The 23,409-nt window shown below is 43.4% G+C and overlaps 1 protein-coding gene across 20 annotated transcripts in view; it reads left to right on the top strand.

The window, feature by feature from the left end:
• Positions 1 to 23,409, top strand: part of PAG1 (phosphoprotein membrane anchor with glycosphingolipid microdomains 1) — a 359,982-nt gene that overhangs the window by 229,900 nt on the left and 106,673 nt on the right. Inside the window, exon 1 of one of the 20 annotated variants that reach the window (XM_068237553.1) lies at positions 18,306 to 18,434. The exons of the other annotated variants lie outside the window; for them this stretch is intronic. The gene's annotated coding sequence lies outside the window, so the exon portion shown is untranslated. Of the gene's footprint in view, positions 1 to 18,305; positions 18,435 to 23,409 lie in introns of those variants that run through there. 20 annotated transcript variants of the gene reach the window in all.

Here is a 23,409-nt window from a genome sequence, read left to right as displayed (position 1 = left end):
GGTTTTGTTGTATCGTATATGGCTGGATGGCATCTGTGTATTGTATGGGTAGCCTTATGCATTCGTGTTATGAAAAGCAGTCACACCTCATTGTGTATATATTAGAATGCAGGATTAAAGTGAACCTCCAGACTAAAAATGTACTCAGCAGCACTGAAAAGGCTTGGTGTTTCTTTAACAGTTTCACAGCATCAGAACTTTGTTTGTCTTATACAAGCCTCATGTTTAGCTGCACAGAAGAAAACTGCCCGGGCTTTTTTCCCCTGATGCTGTGCAAAGCATGATGGGATTTCTGATGTTTTTCTCATTCTGCTGTTTTGGTGCAATTTTTTTTTTACACTTTGAATTTGACATTTGAAGCTTAGCGCATGCAGCTGGGAGGGGTTATCAGGACACAGGACAGTTGGAACTGTGTCTCCTGCTCCCTGTCACCGCCTTTCAACCAAAAAGATGGCTGCCCCCATGACAAAGATGGCAGCCCCCATGAATCACAAACATTTGCCTGTTCTTTTAAAACTGGGTGGGTAAAAAAATTATATTACCTATCTATTCTAATTAACATAACTAATGTAACTTAATGACAGTATGTTTGTTTAGGCTGAAGTTCCCCTTTAAGTAATGTGTGATTGCTATGGAATATCTTGTGTGGAAGAGAATTCCCTTTGTTAGAACACCTGCTGGGCTTTATTTTACACAGATAAATATATTCAGTGAAAAAAAATCCCTCCCAGCTGAACACACATTTTATTTGCTGTGATTTATCCCCTCTTTCAGATCTCTTCTGTGATCCCCTCTGCATTAGTGAACCGGCTCACATAAATCACGTTTTATATTTATTCAAAGTGAACTTGTTGGTAGAAGCTACCCTGGTTCCCATGGCCAACTTAGTAAGCATGGAACAAGTATGCCAGCATGGATGTTGCAGGCTGCATGCTTGTCTTGACCTGAAGTAGTGTCAACTCATACTTAATTCTACTTTCATGTTTAGAGATCAGATTATCCTATGGATCATAAGGCACCATCACTGTAGAATATATACATTTCTTTAAAAATGCCAGCTTGCTGGCGGTCTCCCTGTGATTTGAGCTACAGTAGTAGTAGAGCAAGCCTGCACAAGGAGAACATAGAGCTACCCCTTCCTTGAGGACCATAATATCACCACTTGACAGTCCGCTGAATGTGCAGTAAAAGGTGAGCATGTGAATGGCAGAAACCTCTGATTAAACCGATGAACAAGCATCCAAAACATGAAATGACTTAAAATTGGTTCATCATCCCAGCACCATCCAGCCCAGCTTCATCTGCTTGTGTCTCACCATTTTTCTATTTCTGAATGAGCGTCTCGGTGCTACTGTGCAGGTGCAGGACATACTTGCACGGGTGGGAGCGTGGCTGCGAGAAGCTTGTAAAATATGTTCAGAGGGTCCCATCGCTGGATCTGTTGAAGCGAGGAGGATGGGGGAAGCCTCAGATACTTACCTGACTAGAGGGAAGATCTAAACTTGCAACTTTTTTTTTTTTCCCTCAAGGGTACGCTTTAGAATGGACACCGAGCACCTCTCATGGGTATGCCTTTAAGACTTCGACCAGTACTGCAAAGTACTTAAAGATGCATACCTTTCTGTAGCTTGTACTATATCTTGGCTATGTTATAACTTTTGGGTCACCTCTGTCTTCTCTGTTAGATAAGTGCACCACTGAATGAAGCAGGAAGAGGAGCGTCAACGCATGGCCATTGCAAGAGGCTCCTCCAGAGGGGTCATAGCAGGACTTTATTGGAAGTCCCAGGAGAGCAGTTAAGATAAGCCCCTATGGCCCAGGGGTTACTGATGTAGTCACACCCTCTGCATCCTCTGTTGCTACACCACTGGTTAAATACACTGCTGTGGTTGAGATCAGGGGTAAGGTACATATAAGGACTGGTGTCAGATCACAGGTATCAAGGGAAATCTGTTGCCCCAATAACCAAAGACTTTGCTTCACGTGATTGTTTTACCATATCTGTTGCAAAAGACTTCCATTCAGAAGCTAGAGGTGAAAGCTGTTATTCCGTTTTAAAGGCTATGTACTGGTCTCAGAGCCGTGATGTCACTGGGAGGAAAGCTACAAGCTGGAAATAGGCTCAACTCCTCAGCCCCAGAACTAGCACCAGGATCCTTCGCTTGTCTTTTCTTTGCATTTTTGCACAAACCTATTGGTGTTAGTAGTTTATTAGATTAGATATTTATTGAGGTGCTTTATGGGCTTTTGAAACTCATTGTTTATTAATGTAATGATTAATTCATCAGTGATAGTTATTCTTCTCATTTTGCATTCTGGCTTAATGCCGGAAGCTGTCCAGAAGCTCAGAGTAGTGTGTTGTTTGACCCCCCCCCCCCCCTTCCCGCCCCTCATATTTCCTGTTTGTGGGAGATGATATAGAAATAAAGAGTGGGAGACATTCTCCATTTACTATGAGGAATGCCAGAGTGTTGTATTCATCCATAATGGAGAACAGGGATGTGAAAGCAGTAGTTCGGCATCCACATGTCGCTTACCTCTCTCTCTGCTTGTGCTGCTCTCCTAATGAGTACACAAGTGTCACATACTCTTTGTAACTATGCTATGAGTCCTGTTCATCTCTCTCCTTCTGGATTATACAGTAAAGCTACACACTTTTAATATATGCCACCAGGAAAGATTGTTCTGGGAAAAATCACCATAGAGACAAACAACAAACAGTCGTGTTCTATGGAAGGAGGTGGGTAGGAAGAGAGTTTGAATTCAAAAAGAGGTCAAGCAGGGAAATGGACTTTCTGCTGTGTTTAATCTTGCTCTACACAATATTATTCAGAAAATGACTAGAAAGGAACTGTATTTCATAGGTCCAGACCAATATGTGCTTATGCAGATGACAATGATCCAGACAAGGAGACCTTTGGTGGTGCTCCTGAGGTGCAGAGTAGTGCGATAGGCAGGGCCGGATTTAGGCCTAGGCCACATAGGCCATGGCCTAGGGCACCACAGGAGCAAGGGCACTAAAGCAGCAGACTAACCTGATGCAGTATTTGCAAGCTTGCAAATACTGCAATGCAGAGAGATAAGGTGAGTGCCTGACCGCGTGTACTCTGCTGCCAGCTATCTGTGCAGCGGCCGCCATACTCTCTGTGCACGTTGGCATTGTGGCGGACAGCTACGGACTTTGGCAGCATTGGAGACGGAGGGAAAGAGGAAGCTTCTACACTGAAGATAAGCAGAGAAGTGAGTGACACTGATGGCTGCTGCGGTGCAGAGGCAAGCTGTACTGAAAGGGGGGAGTGGGAAAGGAAGGGATTCAGGGAGTAATCTGGCTATCTATACTGGAGGGGTAGGAGAAGGGGTCATCAGGCTACCTATACTAGAGGGAAAGAGGGGTGGGGTCATCTGGCTACCAATTCTGGAGGGAAGGGTTATCTTGCTACCTATACTGAAAGGGGGCGGCTGGTGACATTGGCCTTGGGCGGTAAAAAGTACAAATCCGGCCCTGGCGATAGGATACTTACGGTAACTAACCTTTCCAGGAGTGACCAGCGTCCTACCTTCTTCAGACATCCCAGTCTCCATGACAATGCCGTATAGTGCCATCTCTTATGTGACCCAAAAGCATATGAAGCATGGCTGCTTTCCCTAACCTCTTTTCACATCTGTTCTGCTATTTTTCATACCAAGGAAAGGGCGTTTAATCTACTAGCTGGCTGGATAGTGTACTGGTTAAGGGCTCGGCCTCTGACACAGGAGACCTGGGTTCGAATCTCGGCTCTGCCTGTTCAGTAAGCCAGCACCTATTCAGTAGGAGACCTTGGGCAAGTCTTCCTAACACTGCTACAGCCTATAGAGCGTGTCCTAGTGGCTGCAGCTCTGGCGCTTTGAGTCCGCCAGGAGAAAAGTGCAATATAAATGTTCTGTGTTTGTTTGCTTTACTATATTTGTGTCCGTCCTCTGGGAATTTCATGTGCTGTACCCCAGCTGATACACCCATGGGTAGAGCATGTTTTGGTTTGGTTGTTCCTTTGTTAAAGGGGAACTTCAGCCTGAACAAACATACTGTCATTAAGTTACATTAGCTATATTAATTAAAATAGATAGGTAATATACTCTCTTACCAACCAGGTTTCAAAAGAACAGGCAAATGTTTGTGATGTCATGGGGCAGCCATGTTTTTGGTTGAAAGGAGGGGACAGGGAGCATGAGACACAGTTCCAACTGCCATGTGTCCTGATCACACTTCCCAGCTGCACACGCTAGGCTTCAAATCTCAAATTAAAAAAATAAAAATTAAAAAAAAATTGCACCAAAACAGCAGAACGAGAACAGCAATATCAGCAATCCCATCGTGCTATGCACAGCATCAGAGGAAAAATGCCCGGGCAGTTTTCTTCTGTGCAGCTAAAAATGAGTTTTGGATAAGAAAAACAAAGTTCTGCTCTGTGAAACTGTTAAAGAAACACCAAGCCTTTTCAGTTCTGCTGAGTAGATTTTTAGTTTGGAGGTTCACTTTAAGACTTATGTCTAAAACACCTTATATTGGGTATGCAAGGCAGGGTTGTGGTTACTGGTTTGAAGGTTTTGAATTGAGCAAGGCCCATCTACCTGAGACATAGTCTTTGCCTCTGTAGACACTGTTAAGACAGTTAAAACTGTGTATGCAAACCACTCCACACCACTGCAGTAACTCCCCCTCCTGAGCACACTTGTGATAAGTAATAAGCTTTCCGTTCTATGCTGGAATGTGCCTGGGCTTCATGATGCATTAAAAAGCTCAACTACCTTTAACTATATTCACCAGTACAAGCCAGATGTTGCAGCACTTGAGATACACATTACCCTATACATTCCTAGTAGTTTGGGTCACCCTAAGCTGCTTGGTTACTCTGTTGTACTCGACCAAGCCCTATTTCATACAGCCTTATCAATCCCTACCATGTACTGATGAGGACCAAAAGTCCGAAACAGGCTGTCTACATGTGGGTTTGATATGGCTGTGTAAAACTTAAAGCTATAGGCTTGCTATAAACCAGCGGTTCTGGATGCTTGCTTGGCTTACCAAGGGCAAAAAGGGATAATTTGCATATTTAGTAGGTGTGCATTGTGGGTAACCACAAATGTTCATTTATAACTGAATTATTGCAAATTTCCTTCTGTTTTAAGAAGGCAATTACACCAAGCTTTGCTTTTTTAGTAGGAGGGCTTTTTGGTTCCTTTTATCCCCCTATACATTCCTAGTAGTTTGGGTCACCCTAAGCTGCTTGGTTACTCTGTTCTACATTACAGGGGACAAGACCAATGCAGTGAGACGCAACTGGGTGGGATATCACACAGTATTTTCCCCGTACTCTAAAGGCGTTATGGTTATTATTAAATAAAGGCCAACATTTCACCCCCTCCGTATTAAATGGAATCTGAAGTGAAAATAAACTTACGAGATAATGAGTTGTATGTGTAGTACAGCTAAAAAATAGAGCATTAGTAGCAAAGGCTCAAGTCTCATATTGTTACCAATACAGGAATAGTTAAACTTCAGATGTTACCTATGCAAAAGCGCTTCTCTGAGCTCTCCGACCAACCAACCTCAGCACTTTGGCCTCGTTCACACTATACGTGCTGCCGTCGCATTTCGGCAGTGCGCATGGTGTGCGATCAGCAAGAACATCACAAGTGCATAGACAGCATTTCTGACATTCACACCAGTGTTCTCCCCAGGCTCTTTTAGCCGGGTGCTTCACCCGGCTAGTTTTGGTGAGCACCCGGCTGTTATCGGCTCACCTCCTTCTCTGCTGTAAGCAGACATGCGCACAGAAGCACCTGCCCTGCATTCTCTCATCTCACCCGGCTACTTTTTCATGCCACCCGACTGTAAAATATTTCTGGGGAGAACACTGCAGACTATGCGCGCTGCACAACAGTGCGATGCGCTATCGCACTGCTGCACGCATTTTTGGCAAAGCGCATTGCAGATCCCTTTTATTGTAATGAATGGGATCAGCAGCGCAACGCAGATGGCGTGCAATCGAGTGCGTTTGCGTCCCGATCGCATGGCCATATGCGTTGCCTAATGTGAACGAGGCCTTCTACTCTCAAGAAACAGTCAGAGACCGATTTACATAAGGTTTTACTGCGTAGGAGTTCAAAGGGATATTAGCTTTGCTCTGTTTAATAGTTTAAAAATACAGAGTGTCGTTTGTAATTGCAAATATGAGAGAATGATGCAATGTTATAAAAAAACATACATAGAATTCATTATAACGTAAGGGTTTTTTACCGCCTCAGTGTCACTTTAAGGAAGACCCATTAGGAAGATCTTTTATTTTTATAAAATGCACAAAAGTAGACCCACAGCTTGCATTGCTAAACATTTTCAAACACGCCTCACACAATTTTTATCTCTACTCCTCAGGTTGTTTTTCCGTATGAATGGGAGACATCAACAACGTGTGTAACCTTGCCCTGGATAGATATCCATCACTAGAAAGCTTACAGCCTTTGCCAACCTAAAGCTGGCCACTAACGATGCAATCTTTTTCATCCAATCTTACCATTTCTATAGCCCCGTCTACACGGGGAGATGTTGGGGAGATGTTGTGGCGATCGGCGGCCTCTTGCGCGTCCCCGCTCGCCGCGCGTGCACCGCATTCGATTCCCCGCTCGTCCCCGCTTATCTTCCGCTCGATTCCCTGCCATTGTCCCCTCGCGGGGAGCGAGCAGGGAATCGGCGGAAGCAAGATCCGTCCTGTCGGATCTTATCAATCGAGCCGCATCAGCGGCTCGATTGATAAGGAGAGTCGCGGCCGCATCTACGTGTGTAGATGCGGCTTATGTAATATAAGGTAACTGCCTAAATTATCCATTCAATATATTTACTCAGTTTACCCTTCTACTACATAGATTTGGTAAAATTGGATGAAAAAGATTGGATCGTTAGTGGCCACCTTTAAGGCTAATCTACACGATCCGATTCTTTGTGCGATTTGATTACGATTCTATTTACGATCCAATTAAATCAGATAAATTTAAATCCGATCCGATTAAAATTCAATTCAATTTGCCATTGCAAAAAATGGCACACCAAATTGAATCGAATCAAATCCCGATCGGACATGTCAGATTCAATCGGATCGTAAATAGAATCATAATCGAATCGCACAAAGAATCGGATCGTGTAGATGGGGCTTAATGGCTGAACAACTAGACTTGTCCGATGTTATGAAACAGACATGCCCAAATCTTCATGAGTATTCCCCCACCCATAAGACACAACTAGTCTACAAACCAGAAAGGTGCAGACCAGGGAATGCAAGTACCGGAAGCCCGAGTAAATGCAGATATCCTCTAGGGCTGGTTCACACAGACGGTAAACGATGGACTCTATGCTTGTGGTTTAAACACTATCTATTCAGATGAATGGACAGCCTGCAGTATGATCACTTACCGGCGTTTGCGCAAACATTGCGTTTTGATCCTGATTTTCACCCTCGTCTGCCAACCGCTTAGCCGATCCTGGAAGCAACATCGTTTATCGCCATGCTTCCTTATCGCCCTGCAAGGATGAAAAATGCTGCATGCCGGGGAAGCGCCGCAAAAATTGACAGATGCTTTTTGCCTTCAAAACGAGATGCCAGGCTGCTGTGAGTGGCTGATTCAGACGTCCATCTGAACTAGCTCCTAGCTATGTAAGGTAAATATTTTTTTTGTAGGTAAAATTCCTCATGTGGTATTTTCCTCAATTCTGAAAGATTTTTCTGCATTTCTACACTTAAAACTTGCGATAAATGCATAGAGTGCGGTATTTTAGTGGTAAGCATGCAGTAAATAAATAGTCTTTAATTGTACTACATAAGTTAAGGTAGTATTTGGAAGATGTTTTTATTTATGTTTTGGGGGAAGGAGTATTTGATTATGTAGCAAACTATGAAAAGTTTATTTATAGGTGTCCCCTTCATAAAAAAAAAAAAAAATCCAGCAAATATTTGGAGTTTTATTTCTACTATTCTTTTCTATAACACAGCCTGAATAGGAACTTCGCTAAAACAGCAATAGGACCTCCACTAAAAACTGCAAAATGCATATAAATTTACTTTACCTCCAGGTACAGGCAGGTCTTATCTGATCCTATATTACGTGCAAACATGCCACCTAATTTCCATGAGAATAGTTCTTTTCGGTAAAATTAATGCAAATTACCTCATAATTTACTGCATGACTAAAACCTACCAGAGTTGCTAAATGCCATTACCTCATGAGGTAAATTAGCATACATGAGGTACTTTGTTTGAAAACCCTACCAGAATTGAGGCCATTGTGATAACCGCTGCACAGCAGTGTCCTGTTTTCCCACACAGGTGTTGTACAATAAATAGATACAATTTACATGAACATAAATAGGAAGACCAGTTATTCAGCAAAACACTGGAAACACGTACCCTGCTTATGCAAAATTACAGGCTAAAAACTCTTTCAGATGGACTTTCCACTGACTCATTTCCAGTGAGAAATTCACTTACCACGAAGTACAGACCCGGTTTTAGGAAGTTTCTCACACAATCACAATCATTCAATTTCAACATTTGTATGGGTGGGTAAAAACCACTGCACATAATAGTGTCCCATGGACTGTGACTCAACTGCCATTGCATGACGCCACACACTCTGACCAAATGTACACTTCATATTCTTGTGATGTTTCTTCAGCTTTCTAGAATGCCCGCCCCCAAGCACAATGCTTCTCCTACTGCCCATTCAGCAGTCAATAGCCCCGTGCTAATTGCTGTACATTGCATTACCAGTGCAAGTTCTACTACCGTGTTTCACCGAAAATAAGGCAGTGTCTTATATTTATTTTTGCTCCAAAAAATGTGCTAGGGCTTATTTTCAAGGGAAATCTTATTTTGGGAGAAACACTAAGGAAGAACACATGGCTATTGGGAAAACTTAAACAGCCGTATTTGTGCACAATATTTGAGTTTTATACAACATCTGTATCTCACTTCACATTTGCTGATAAAAGACAAATGATAGAGTACAATGGCAAAGTCACTGTACTGTTTGCTGAGGTTCAGAATTCTACTCCCAGACTCACACTCTTATCTAACTCAGATCTATAGTAAGGAGAGGACAGGCACATGCGTGAGATTCCTGCCACTGCTGTATTATCTGAGGCACAAGCTGAGCAGAAGAGAAAAAGAGCTAGCATATGCAGCTAAAGAAAGAGTCACATCTTTCTCCATACTAACGCTGCTGAGCCTATGGTAGCAAAGTGGTGCTGGCAGAAGCTCCCTCTCCATACAGTTTCCTTCTTCCTTCCACACAGCAGCTCTTTCTCACACCCTCCCACTGTCTCAGAGCAAATAAAAGAGATGACAGTAGCCAGCACATCTCGCTCACCAGGGGGGCTTGCAGAGGGGAGGGGAGAGAGTGACAGCAACACTGGTGAATGGGAAGGGACAGAGACAGCTGAGGCTGACATTGTCCAGGGATGAGTCCATCCACACACTGCTTCCCTGGCTGCTTCTTCCTATTGCACAGCTGTGTCCACTCCTCTCTGCCACTAGGGCTTATTTTCAGGGTAGGGCTTACATTTCCAGCCTGCTCGAAATCTGAGCTAGGTTTTACTTTTGGGGGGAGGTTTTACTTTCAGGGAAACATGGTAGTAGTTAATGATATTGGTTAATATGCAGCAAGGGGGTGGATGGATTGTCTATTTGCATGGTCCATAGTGATACCTGCAGGTAGATTTGTATTTTGTGTTGCGGTGCTATATGCTCCTGCTGCTTCCCACTGCAATGCAAAAAATGACAATCATATGACCCAGCAGAGGAGGCACTATAGTGAAAATAATGTAATAAATGTGTATTTTTTTATTTTTGTTTTACAATATTCATTGATAAGTTATTTAGTCAGTGTTTGCCCCTTGTAAAATCTTTCCTCACCCTGGTTTACATTCTGAAAGTTATCATAGGTGGCAACATCTTTAGTCCTGTCAGTTGATCTCTGAGGAATGTTTGTTTACGGAGAGCTCCAAAGCCAGAACAATGTATACCTGACCTCCTAGACTGCTTAAAGGGAGGGGGGTGGGGTGTACAATTCCTCATATCTAATCATCCTAGGCTATAAATCTCACTACATTCAATATACAGCAATGTATACTGTAAACATAGGAAGTGGTTCTGATGTGGAAACCAGGAACATTACTGTAAATTTGGTATCCTGAATAATTTACTGCATTCTACTATTGTCTACTATGTCACTACAGTGCCTCTTAAAACTCTACAGATGTCTCTTACACAGAAAAAATGTATGCTAGAATACACGAAAAGGCAATTGTGCACAATTAGTGCACTATTTGTGCAAACGTACGTAGACATATGACTGTGGAAGGGATTACGTTTTTGAGCCCCTCTGAGGGACAGTTAAGTGACAAGACAATATACACTATAGTACTAAATAATAATAATAAATAATCCGGCCCTAGAGAAGACCAAGCAATGGTCATTGACTCAGACAGCATCGTTTTGCACAGACCAAGCAAACCAATAGTTCTACATATATGAATGACAACTGACTGAAACTAAATGCAGACAAAACTGAAGTCCTTCTGATTGGAGGGCAGAGCATGATAACAAACAACTTAACTTGCAGTCCTTACCACTGGGAATAGGAGGCACGGATCTACGCAGCTCTGATCATGTGCGTAGCCTGGGAGTTCTAATTGATGGGAATTTAAACTTCAGAACACAAATCTCTGCTGTGGTGAAATCATCCTATTTTCACCTGAAGAACATTGCAAAAATCAAGCACCTCATCCCCCCAGAAGATCTGCCAACCTTAGTCCATGCCTTCATCACATCCCGACTGGACTACTGCAATGCTCTCTACACTGGCCTTCCAAAAAAGGTCTTGTACCGCCTACAGCTGATACAGAATACTGCTGCCAGACTGCTAACCAACCAACCCCGTCACTGCCACATAATGCCAGTCCTGCATTCCCTTCACTGGCTACCTATAGAATGGAGGGTCCTATTCAAGATCGGCCTACTGACATTTAAATCCCTGAATAATTTAGGTCCTGAATACATGAAAGATATGTTGCAGCTGCGTAGCAATCCCCGCATTCTCAGATCCACAGGTTCTAATAATCTAGTCATACCCAGAGTCCATTTGGAAACTTTTGGTCCCAGAGCCTTCTGTCATGCTGCCCCTACGTTTTGGAACTTCTTACCTCAACAGATCAGGACAGCTCCATCCCTGGACGTGTTTAAATCCAGACTGAAAACCCACCTTTTCAGTTTGGCATTTGCAGAAATATAACTTTTTGTTGTGTGAATACTTCATCCTACTACCAATTACTGAATCTGAGAGAGCCTAAGCGCTTTGCGTCCTATGGGAGAAAAGCGCTATAGAAATGTTATTGTATTGTATTATATTTCATATAGCAATTGGTGACAGATATCATCTGGTTAGAAACATACATATAGCTGGTGCCATTCTGGTAGCAGCTGCTGACAGATTATGTCACAAAGGGATAAAGCTATCCTTTAGGCCCCTTCACACTGGGAAGTTTTAACTGCATTGTGTTGCCCTTTTTTACCCCAGGGTAACGCTAAAGCAATGGTGCGATGAGATCATCCAAACGCACGCAACGCTGGTTTCTGTTGGGAAACCGGCCTTACCGTATTACTACTTCATTAGATAGGCCAGCACAGCTAACCCCGTGCCCATTGACTGATCAGTGCACAGTGATAGAAGGGAAGAAACTTGCGCTGACTTTTCGGGACTCGCCAATCTTTCCTTTCTCTTTGTTGAACCTCATCCAATCCCCAGGAAATGATTACATATCATTGCCCATTAACGACATGCTTCTGATAATGAAGTATTACCGTTCACTGATGGGGATTTCATCTAACATATTACCCAGGGCTGATTGAATAACTGTCAAGCCATATTAATGCTATAGCGGGAAGTTTATGAAATAAAACCCACACCAGCTTCTCCTGCCAGAGAGAATGTGTGTCGTGTCTCTCTGCTGTCTTAAACAAAGCTTATGGCAGCGTGTGAATTAGTGATGTGGCGTCGGGGGAACGAGGCTGTAATCTCTGTGTGCCTTTGCTGGGAGGAAGCATTTTGATGTCTTCGGATATGCCATTTGGTTTTCAGATGTACCAAGTTGTCAGACATCTGGGAACTGCATCTGAATGAGGTGCCGTTTGCCAGCACTGTGAGCTTTTGTCAGTTCCCATGAGTCAAGTTCACCAGGGAATACACAAAAGAGAGCTGTCAGCTCCTTCCCTGCCAGAGACCTGCGACCAAAGCTGCCCCACACACTGACAAGGGACAAGGCTGTAACCAGCGACCGCCAGAGAGCCTGACGGCAGCTGCTTTACAGGCCTGGCACGGTTTGTTTTCTAGATGTTTTATTCCGTGAAAATGTCAGTTAAAGTTTAACTCTGGCTTTGTGACACATTTCAGCATATTAAAGGATACCACAACTGACATGTGGCATAATGAGATAGACATGGGTATGTACAGTGCCTAGCACACAAATAACTATGCTGTGTTCCTTTTTTTCTTTCTCTGCCTGAAAGAGTTAAATATCAGGTATGTAAGTGGCTGACTCAGTCCTGACTCAGACAGGAAGTGACTACAGTGTGACCCTCACTGATAAGAATTTCCCCCTTTTTTATCTCTTTCTTGCTCTCAGAAGCCATTTTCTTCTAGGAAAGTGTTTTATAGTTGGAATTTCTTATCAGTGAGGGTCACACTGTAGTCACTTCCTGTCTGAGTCAGGACTGAGTCAGCCACTTACATACCTGATATTTACCTCTTTCAGGCAGAGAAAGAAAAAAAGGAACACAGCATAGTTATTTGTGTGCTAGGCACTGTACATACCCATGTCTATCTCATTATGCCACATGTCAGTTGTGGTATCCTTTAAGCAGAGCAGGTAAATAACCAGCGTTGTAACTGCTAATAATCAGGTTCATTAACAGAGATTTAACTGGTTGGGGAACAGCTGCATGGGTGACCCAACCTCTTACCATCCTTTGGTACAGGGTCCCCCATCCCTCTGAAGCATGGCCACACCACTGTTAGGGTGGGTTATGGGGCATGGTGGGTCGGTGAAGTAGGTTATGGTTGGCCACACTTGCTGTAGGGGAGGTTGTCATACAGGCCACACTTGTTATGAGGTGGGTGAGGGAGTCCTAGTAGCCATACTTGTTATGGGGTGGCGAGGGGCTTATGGTGGCCACACTTTGTGAGATAGAGGTTATCATGGTGGACACACTATTTGTGGGTTGGGGGAGTCATGGTGGCCACACTTGTTGTGGGGTAGAGATGGTCATGGTGGCCACACTTGTTGTGGGGTGGGGTAGTCATGGTGGCCATACTTGTGGCAAAGGATGTCATGGTGGTAAAGCTTGTTGTGGGGGAGGGGGTCTTGGTGACCACACTAATTATGGGGTGGGAGAAGGGGTCATGGTTGCCACACTAGCTGTGGGTGGGTAAGGGTGTTATGGTGGCCACACTTGTTGTGGGGTGGGGGAGTTATGGTGGCCACACTTGTTGTGGGGTGGGGGAGTTATGGTGGCTACACTTGTGAGGGAGGGGGTCATGGTGGCCACACTAGTTGTGGGGTATGTGGTCATTGTGGTCACACTTGTTATGGGTTGGGGGAGGTGGCCACACTTGTGAGATGGGGCAGAGTATTATGGTGGCCACACTTGTTGTGGGGTGGGGGTCATGGTGGCCACACCTTGTGGTGGCGGGGGTCATGGTGGCCACACTTGGGTGTGGAGTTTGGGGGGTGGCAGAGGATGTCATGGTAGCCACATAGTTTACATGAACACTGGTAGATGGAGCCTCCAGCAGTGGAGGTCACCACATGGGTAAGGGGGTGGTAGAGGAAGATTATTGCTGCACTGAGTTATAGATCTGATAACTGTGTGAGCCTTCAGACTGCTGGCTGCATTATGGTTCCTTCTGACAGTGTTGGAACGCAGATGTATAATTACTTTCCTTATAATTAGAATATCATAAACTGGACCTTAAGTCTGTTCAGGCTTGGCCAGAAATCCTCACGCTCCAGTCCATTGACACAGGGGGCTCTAATGTGAGCCCTTTCTGGGCATTAATAAGACTTGGAAGTGGGGGACATTAACTTCCTGGCAGAAGTTGATTCTCAGTCAGGATTTATTCTTAAAAATGTTTGATTCTGGAAGCTTTCCAGATCCTTATGACGACCAATGCTCCATTTAATTGCAAATTCCTAGTTTGAAAATCTGTCACAATTCTATATCAGTGCATCATCCCTACAAGATAGTACAGTGATCTGCAAACTTGGCTATCCAGCTGTTAAGGAACTACAAGTCCCACAATGCATTGCAGGAGTCTGACAGTCAGTCATGATTCATAAAGGCAAATGCATTGTGGGACTTGTAGTTCCTTAACAGTTGGAGAGACAAGTTTGCAGATCACTGAAATAGTAGCATGAGATCTGGATCAGGCTGTATAGCCCAAAGTGGGCTGAAGCTACATGCAGAATTTATTTTTTTCTGAGAAATGTCTATTGTGATTGTTTTTGAATGACAGTGCACTGTGCACATGCATGAAGAATGTCACGGATAGGGATCAATCCCTCGCACAATATTTCAGGTCTAAGCGACCTGCAGATGCTTTGTGAGGCTATAACCTAGTATTGCATTCTGTTGCCATGGAGGAGTAACTACCGTGTGGCGCATGACAAGGTGACTTCTAGCGACTGGAGTACAGAAGATAACATTGTGTTCTGCCCAGGGGATCAGGCACTCTGGATTTATCAGTGACTCATAAGGGAGGATGTACACATGCTAGATTCTGGGCTAAGATGGCACCGACTGGCACCTTTAGCCAGGAAACCCCCTGTGTATAAGTGGGAGGCTCGAGCTGTGTTGTGGGGTCTCTGAAGTCTGTAGCTTTACTTTCTAGAGCATTTGGTGGTATGGAGCCTCTACAAAGCATAACAGAACAGTCCCTGCATACTGCAAAGTGGAGTGCTGTGGTTTTTTTTTTGTTTGTTTTTTTTTGCTGATGACATTTTGAAACCAGGTCATGAATTGAGTTGCACAGTGCTACATCTTCTGTGGGTTTCAAGTCTGGGTAGTGAAATTAGGTCAACAGATCTCGGGTGCCACTGTATTGGGCACACTGTGACTGTGTTGGGTACGCTGCTTCCGCCACAGGCTTCCTCAGGAATTACTTTAAAACGTTTGTTACCTTATTTGGTCTATTCGCTTTGGTGCAGAAAACCAAGTGTAGTGAAGGCACTGCTGGCTTTTCAGTATTGTGAGAAGGGTGAGGGCTTGTGCATGCCGTACTTGGGCTCGGTTAAATTATATTGGATTTGTGTTGTGTACATTGACAGCGGATGCGTTGGAGCGTCCACAGCGCAGAACACTTGTTCCTAGAGTCTCTGTTGCATTGGACATTACATACACAGCACTGACATGTCCACCTTGTGTCCGGAGGTTTTGCATACTGCACCAAGGTGTGTGGATTTGATGAAGAGACTTGTATGAATGGGTTCTGTGCATAACATAAATCCATCAACATGGCCACTGATTTTTATTGTTAATAATGGGATGAGTCTAACCAACATGCATTTTTAAAGGGACCCTGAGCATAGGCCTAAAATTAAAATCGGGACTTACCTGGGGCCTCCTCCAGCCCTCTTAGCCCGCGAGGTTCCGCAGCATCCTCTTCCTCCCTTCCGTGCTCCCACATGCGGGTCTGGTAATCCGACGACTTTGTCTGAAGTCTTGCTGGCGCATGTCATCACGGCTGAACTGTGCATGTGCAGGGCCCTTACGGTGACCGTCCTGATGTGCCGGAGGCACACACAAAATATTTCAGCCGAAGTTGCCGAACTACCGCAGCCACCAGCAGGACCACGAAATGGAGGAAGAGGATGCCGTGGACCTTATGTGGGGGGGGGGGGGGGGGGGGGCTGGAGAAAGCCCCAGGTACTGTAGTGCAGATTTCCATTTTAGGTCACTACTCAGGTTCCCTTTAAAGTGGACCCAAATTAAAAATACAAGATTTCAGAAATAAAATCTATTTTCTAAATTATAATAAATAGCAGCCTTTTTTCAGCTGCATGATGACAAATATAAAATATTTTACATTTATTGGAGGAACCCCTCCCTTCCTTTCATATTGCCGGGACAGAATCCGGCAAACTGGTGGAGTAGGTGGTGTCCGGCAAAGGAGGAATTGCTAATGGCTGCCACCTGTATAACCCTAGTTATGAAAAGAGAAGGGTGAAAAGCATGCACCAAAATGCTCATAGGCTTGCAGGAGTGTTTATTTATCTTTGTATGTGTCAGAGTGGTGCAACTAAATATTTTGAATTTAAAAAAAATGTTTGGTTTGGGTCCGCTTTAAGCAACAGATGAGTACCATGTGCAGGTACCTCAGACAATGCATAGATAGTACAGCCTGACATTCCCATTAAAGACTTCTACATACGCTAGATAGTTCTCTCATGGTGGCTCCTGATATGGATTCGTTTATTGTCTCATCCAAACGCCGGTCACACTATTGTTCTTCCGGCGTGCACATTCCTCTGTCAGTTCGTGGCTCCATGTGTGCTCCCTGTCTTCATCCACTGCTTCTCTGTGACTCGCAGCATGTTATGTTATTACATGTGCTGGACCACGCAGAAGAGGTGCCCTGTACGGAGCCATAGACTGACAGAGCAGCACACCCGCCTGGGACAGGTGGGATGCTACTTTGCCGAAGACTTTGTGGGGACCACGGAAACCATAGTTGGAGGGATGACCTGGGACGGCCCTGCAGCCAGCTCGGGGCCCTAGGGCAATTGCCCAGGATGCCCCTATGGTAGCACCAGCTCAGTCTTTAAACTGTTAGTGTTTTCAGTACAGTATATCTACACCCATATCTACACCTTCATCTTAGCCTTAGGGGCGTAGATATATGTACCTTACCGCAATCGTGCGTGTTCGTTCTAGTTGCTGCCCATTCGTACACTGATCGGAGAATGGGAACAGGTATTCCCCAAGCCGATCAACGTGCCTGTAATCAATGATCACTGGCATCAGTGAGATGACGGTGGTCGTTAACAAAGTGAAAGTAAACACATAAACACATTACTTCCTGTGTACTCTTCACAGTATGCAGGAATAAAGTTGGGCGGCATCTAGTGGCTAAATAGTAAAAATACACACACAATACATTAGATTAAATATAAATAAATCTCCCGTTAATGAACCCCTTACTCCCCCCCCCCCCCCCCCATGCTCTTAGTTGCCAAAATAATACACTGGTAAAAAAAAAATACATAAATGCTTACCTTAGGGACTCAACTTAAACATGTATGTCATGAGGGTATACTACTGTTATTTTTGCATATAAGGGTTTGTAATTAGTGGTATAGTTTATTTCCCCCAAAAATATTGTCGCCATACATGTACTAGAGACATAATTTAAATGTAATAACCTGGACAAATGGGCAAAGAAAAAATGTGTGGGTTTTATCCACAGTAGCACGTTTTATTTTAAAACTTTAAGGGCTGAAAACTGAAAAGAAATTAGTTTTTTTCCATTTCTTTTCTAATTATTCCTGTTAAAATGGGTTTAGAATAAAATAATTCATAGCAAAAAGTATCACCCAAAAAAAACCTAATTGGTGGGGAAAATAACAAAATATAGATCATTTTGGTGTGATAAGTAGTGACACACTCGCATAGAGGCTCTAACACCTCCAGTCCAGTCATACTTTCCATCGATAAACTGCCAGAAAGCGATTACAACTGAATGGTTCAGATATATTAGAGGCAATAGTTGATGAATAGATACCTGTCTGCCTAGCTTACTAATTGAGAAGATTCAGCTTGTTGTTATTTGCTTGTGGTAGGATATTTTTAAGTAACGGTTTTAGCAATGTTCTGTTCCCAGTCATTGTAGAGAGAAGAACATTTCTTGCATGAAGGGTATAAGGCACAAAACTAAAACTTGCTTACTGCACATGAACCCTGCACAATACCCTCTACACCATTGCTTTAATAACCCAAGCATACACAGAGTGTGCAGGGAAACAATGTGAAGCACTTGACCTGCGTTCTAGGAGTGCAGAATTAACCCCTGACTGCCTGGCAGCGATCGAGTTAAAGTCTGCAGACAGGGGCAGTGTCATTGTGGTAATATACTATGTTCTGACAGAGGAGGCATTGTTGCTCATGAAACAAGCTGGCCGCCTAATAAGGAAGTGCTGTGTGCTCTGCATGCAGATTCAAACTGTGACCCAGCACACAACAATCTTTAAATTCCAAAGTGATGTTGGATTATCTGGGAGGCATTTCTAAAGCCTGACTGTTTCACAGGGGTCTCTGCTCAGAGCTTCTTCCCAGGCAGAAGTAGCGGGATTCTGGGTAAGTGTACCGTCTTGTCTGCCTTCTCTGTGTAGTACAATGCTCTGGACTGCTGCAGCTCTGTGGAATAGGCTGTGCGTGGCCATGTGCTTCACATCACAATAAGTACACAGTGCTGCTAACTGACTGCGGAACGCTCACACAGCACTGAACACAGACGTTTCACAGAACAGGCTTCCCATTGCCTCTAATTACATGATGAGAACTCTACAAACTCTTGCACTTAATTGCCTATATTTTAAAATGTATTCTGCAATTTGTTGCTACCAGAACTGTGCATTCTTTGTGTGATCGTAGAAAGCCACAATACAATGTTATGACCTGTCGACTAAACTAGACTACTGTTTCTGCAATTTATATATAAAAGGTAGACATTAAATGTCACATTTTAGGATACAGATGTTACAGGGTAATTGAATGGTGTGTTTCATTAGAGATTTTAGAAGTAGTTCACAACCTGGACATTGTTTAGCAGGGGGTAGGTGCCCCACTCTGTTGTCTTAAAAACAAATGTAGGATCTGTGCTGTGTCAGCTTAATGAGGTTGAAGTTGGCGTTTGCCTCAGGGTGATCTCATTAAATGTTAGGTGCGTTCTAGGCTTTTTAAGCGAATGCATGAAAAGAGGAATCTAAAGTTCAGCAGCTGGATAATGCTGAGAAACAGGAGCTGTCTGGGACAAAAACAGACCGGCCTGTCCCCGGAAATAAGAGACATTTTTTTTTAATGTTTTTGATTTCTGAATTGATACCACATTGCAAAGCTATTTTTGAATGTATTGTTCTGTGTAACAGCATAACTGATCGGTATGAGTCTTTTGCGATGATGGTAAATTATTACCGTAGTTCCTTTAAGTTAAAACCGAAATGCTTAAAGTCTGTGGAGGATGCAACATGTAATCTGACACAGGTTCTCAGTGGTGGGACCGCAAGGTGTTTGCAGCTTCTTAATCGTGCTTCCAACTCTGCTGGCAGTGATGGATTTCTTCTGCTGGACCTTCCATGCATCAGTAAGAGTGTTGGACTTTCATGCACCACTATGAGTGTTAGACTTCCATGTATTAGTATGGGTATTGGACTTTCATGTATGAGTCTTGGACTATACCAGTTTCCACAAGATCTGATTCTTCATTTTATCCCAGTGTGATTACAGAAACTTCCAAAGAGCTTCTTGTGATAAATACTGAATGCTTGGCTTTATGGGTCTTGCTTATGGGTCTTTATTGCTACCATACCCATTCAGTGGAGTTGATGTCAAGTGGCTTTAGATGAAAGTTCATAACAGTCAGTACTACTTGCTCTGCATTGGATTTTAGGTAGTTGTTTCCAAGGTTTTGATGCATGTTTGTGGTTTATGCTGCTGGAGTTGGAACCCTTCTGTGCATATATCCAGACCAGAGGGTAAAGTATGCCTCTGAAAACAAGAGTAGCACTGTTCCTCTGAGTGTAGCTGGATTTGGTTAAACTGTCCACTTCCAGAGTAGGCAGAACACCACCAGACTCAGACTATTCACACCACCAAGTTTCTTTGTTGTCCTGATACACCTTAGCATTTAGCGGTCATCTGTTTATATAAAATCTAAAGTCATTGCTATACATTATTATCAGTAAATAATAGTTTTATATTGGGCTACTGTAAAATGTTTGTATTTATAGCCCCTAGAGACTGATACTTGTTTTTGGAGACCACCAGTAGGAAGCCTTCTCCGACAGCTGCCTTGCTGAGTGAATGTTCTGTAGCTGTGATAAAGTTGCCGTCATCTCAGTTAAATCTTTGTGTATTGGTCTTTTGATGGGCTGGCCACTTTTGGTCTGCCTAGTCATGGTGTTATCTGCCTCTTAACCAATTTCTGTGAAGCATCTTTGAGCTCCAAGACGTCTCCCTTAGGGGCTCTCTGTCTAGCCGCGATTTCATTCTGAGAATGCCCCTCTATGATTAGAATAACTCTGACCTCTAACGGCCCATTCTCACCTGAGCGGGAATTGCGCGATTCCCGCTAATGGCAAACCGCTAGTGGTTTTGCAAAAACCGCTACACACTGTAGCAAGTGGCAGTGCTCTCACTGCCGCGGTTGCGGTTAGCGATAACCGCGCTTCATGCAGCGGTTTGCCGGCGACGAGCGCTCCGCGATTAGCGTTCGTGATTAGCGCTAATCGCGATCTCTCCAAACCCGCCAGTGTCCAGTGATTTTTCCTCGTTAATCGCAGGAAAATCAATCCCGCAAAACGCTGGCGTTACTCGCCGGTGTTTTGCGATTATAAGTGTGAACGGGCCCTTAGGCTATGTTCACAGTGGGCGTTGCATTCCCTGTAACAGTAAAGTGGCACTGCAGGTTATCCCTGTGTTGCGTCTCATACAGTGAAGCATACAGCCAATGAAAAGTATGCTTCATTGCTAACATGCATGTTTTTGGGTATTGGACTGCATGCAGTGCATTGGGACACCACACACCATTATACTGCCCCTGCCTGCGCTGTGATCGTCGCTATAGATGGTGCATTGCAATGCGGAAAGTCGGGTTACAAAGCGGTTGCTATGCCACACTGCAAAGCACCACTGCGAATGTAGCCTTTCGCTTTTAGTAGTAGTTCTTATGCCAAAACCTGAGGCAGATCACTTTTTACAATAGGTGAACAATGGCTGCAAACTATATAGCGTTCACTGAACACATGCTCAGTGAATGTGATAAAGCTGGTCACGTGTTAAAATTTTAATGCAGTCTTCTTCAAATATCTGTTTTAAAACGATCACAGGAAAAGAATAAAAAGATAAAAAATAAAACCATCACAAAAGAATCTAAAACAGCAGTATTAAAACCATCTATTCTATTAGATTAGATCTCAATTTTGGAGCTTTCATAGTACAATGGCTTTGAAAAGTATCGCAATGAATTCCTTAACTTGACAGTTCAATTCTGCATGGATGTGCTTTAAAAAAAAAAACGCTATCAAACTATCACTAGTAAAACGTGCGTGACCAGCATAAGATGTGAGAATCTGACCTTTCTGCAACGTATTTTACTTAGACAGCCTCACAAAGGTGCTTAAATTTGATTAGCGGCGAAGGATGTAGAATCTTAAATATTTCCTCATTATTCAGGTCATAACTTTTCCTTGTTCTGCATTTTTCTAAAGCTTTTGTTTCAAAATTGTTATAAATGATTTCCGGCTATATACAGGATTTAAATAATTGTAGGTAACCATTTCGAACAGCTGTATAGAAAGGAGCGCTTTGTATATATAATAAATGGGAAAAGGCACTCTTCTGGAGAGGCAATCCATATTTGTCTATATCGGAGATTATGCACCTGAGGAAGCCGGCTGCGTCTGGCAAAACGTGTCACATGAATAAAAAGCTTAACCCATACCCAGAGTACCTGTCATCTATGTGAAGATCAGTTGAACGTCTGATTATTTATCACTAAGATTCTCTATTTCCATTTATTGTGTTACTCAGATCCTCACAGGGGGGTTATAGTTCCTCCCACTTTGGTCTGCTATACTAGTAGGTGATGAGCAAAACAAAATAATAATTATAATCCCTGAAACTTATAGTGCTTTCCTATCTTCCAGCAACCCAATTATGTTTATACCTGTCTTCACTGTGAATCTTCTTTTCTTTCCCTTACACTTTAGGCTAATACACCAGGTCTGGCTCCCTGCTTCTCCTCTTTGTAGTAATGGAAAGTCTGCACAATCCAGTTTGTAGAAAAGTCCAAAAAGTTTATTTAAGCAATCAGGTACAACATAAATGGCTAACATGTTTCGTACTGGCTTCATTAATCATAGCCCAAGATATAAAATATCCAGCAAGGTATATACAGTGGTGTGAAAAACTATTTGCCCCCTTCCTGATTTCTTATTCTTTTGCATGTTTGTCACACTTAAATGTTTCTGCTCATCAAAAAACGTTAACTATTAGTCAAAGATAACATAATTGAACACAAAATGCAGTTTTAAATGATGGTTTTTATTATTTAGCAAGAAAAAAAACTCAAAACCTATATGGAGCTGTGTGAAAAAGAAATTGCCCCCTGAACCTAATAAGTGGTTGGGCCACCCTTAGCAGCAATAACTGCAATCACGCGTTTCCGATAACTTGCAACAAGTCTTTTACAGCGCTCTGGAGGAATTTTGGCCCACTCATCTTTGCAGAATTGTTGTAATTCAGCTTTATTTGAGGGTTTTCTAGCATGAACCACCTTTTTAAGGTCATGCCACAACATCTCAATAGGATTCAGGTCAGGACTTTGACTAGGCCACTCCAAAGTCTTCATTTTGTTTTTCTTCAGCCATTCAGAGGTGGATTTGCTGGTTTGTTTTGGGTCATTGTCCTGCTGCAGCACCCAAGATCGCTTCAGCTTGAGTTGACGAACAGATGGCCGGACATTATCCTTCAGGATTTTTTGGTAGACAGTAGAATTCATGGTTCCATCTATCACAGCAAGTCTTCCAGGTCCTGAAGCAGCAAAACAACCCCAGACCATCACACTAGCACCACCATATTTTACTCTTGGTATGATGTTCTTTTGCTGAAATGCTGTGTTACTTCTATGCCAGATGTAACGGGACACGCACCTTCCAAAAAGTTCAACTTTTGTCTCGTCGGTCCACAAGGTATTTTCCCAAAAGTCTTGGCAATCATTGAGATTTTTTTAAGCAAAATTGAGACGAGCCTTAATGTTCTTTTTGCTTAAAAGGGGTTTGCGCCTTGGATATCTGCCATGCAGGCCGTTTTTGCCCAGTCTTTCTTATGGTGGAGTCGTGAACATTGACCTTAATTGAGGCAAGTGAGGCCTGCAGTTCTTTAGATGTTGGCCTGGGGTCTTTTGTGGCCTTTCGGATGAGTTTTCTCTGCGCTCTTGGGGTAATATTGGTCGGCCGGCCACTCCTGGGAAGGTTCATCACTGTTCCATGTTTTTGCCATTTGTGGATAATGGCTCTCACTGTGGTTCACTGGAGTCCCAAAGCTTTTGAAA

This window comes from Hyperolius riggenbachi, chromosome 5 (genome assembly GCF_040937935.1).
Source record: "Hyperolius riggenbachi isolate aHypRig1 chromosome 5, aHypRig1.pri, whole genome shotgun sequence".
Taxonomy (NCBI): Eukaryota; Metazoa; Chordata; class Amphibia; order Anura; family Hyperoliidae; genus Hyperolius; species Hyperolius riggenbachi.
The sequence above is the reverse complement of the archived record's forward strand: the minus strand, read 5'-3'. Positions and strand labels throughout refer to the sequence as shown.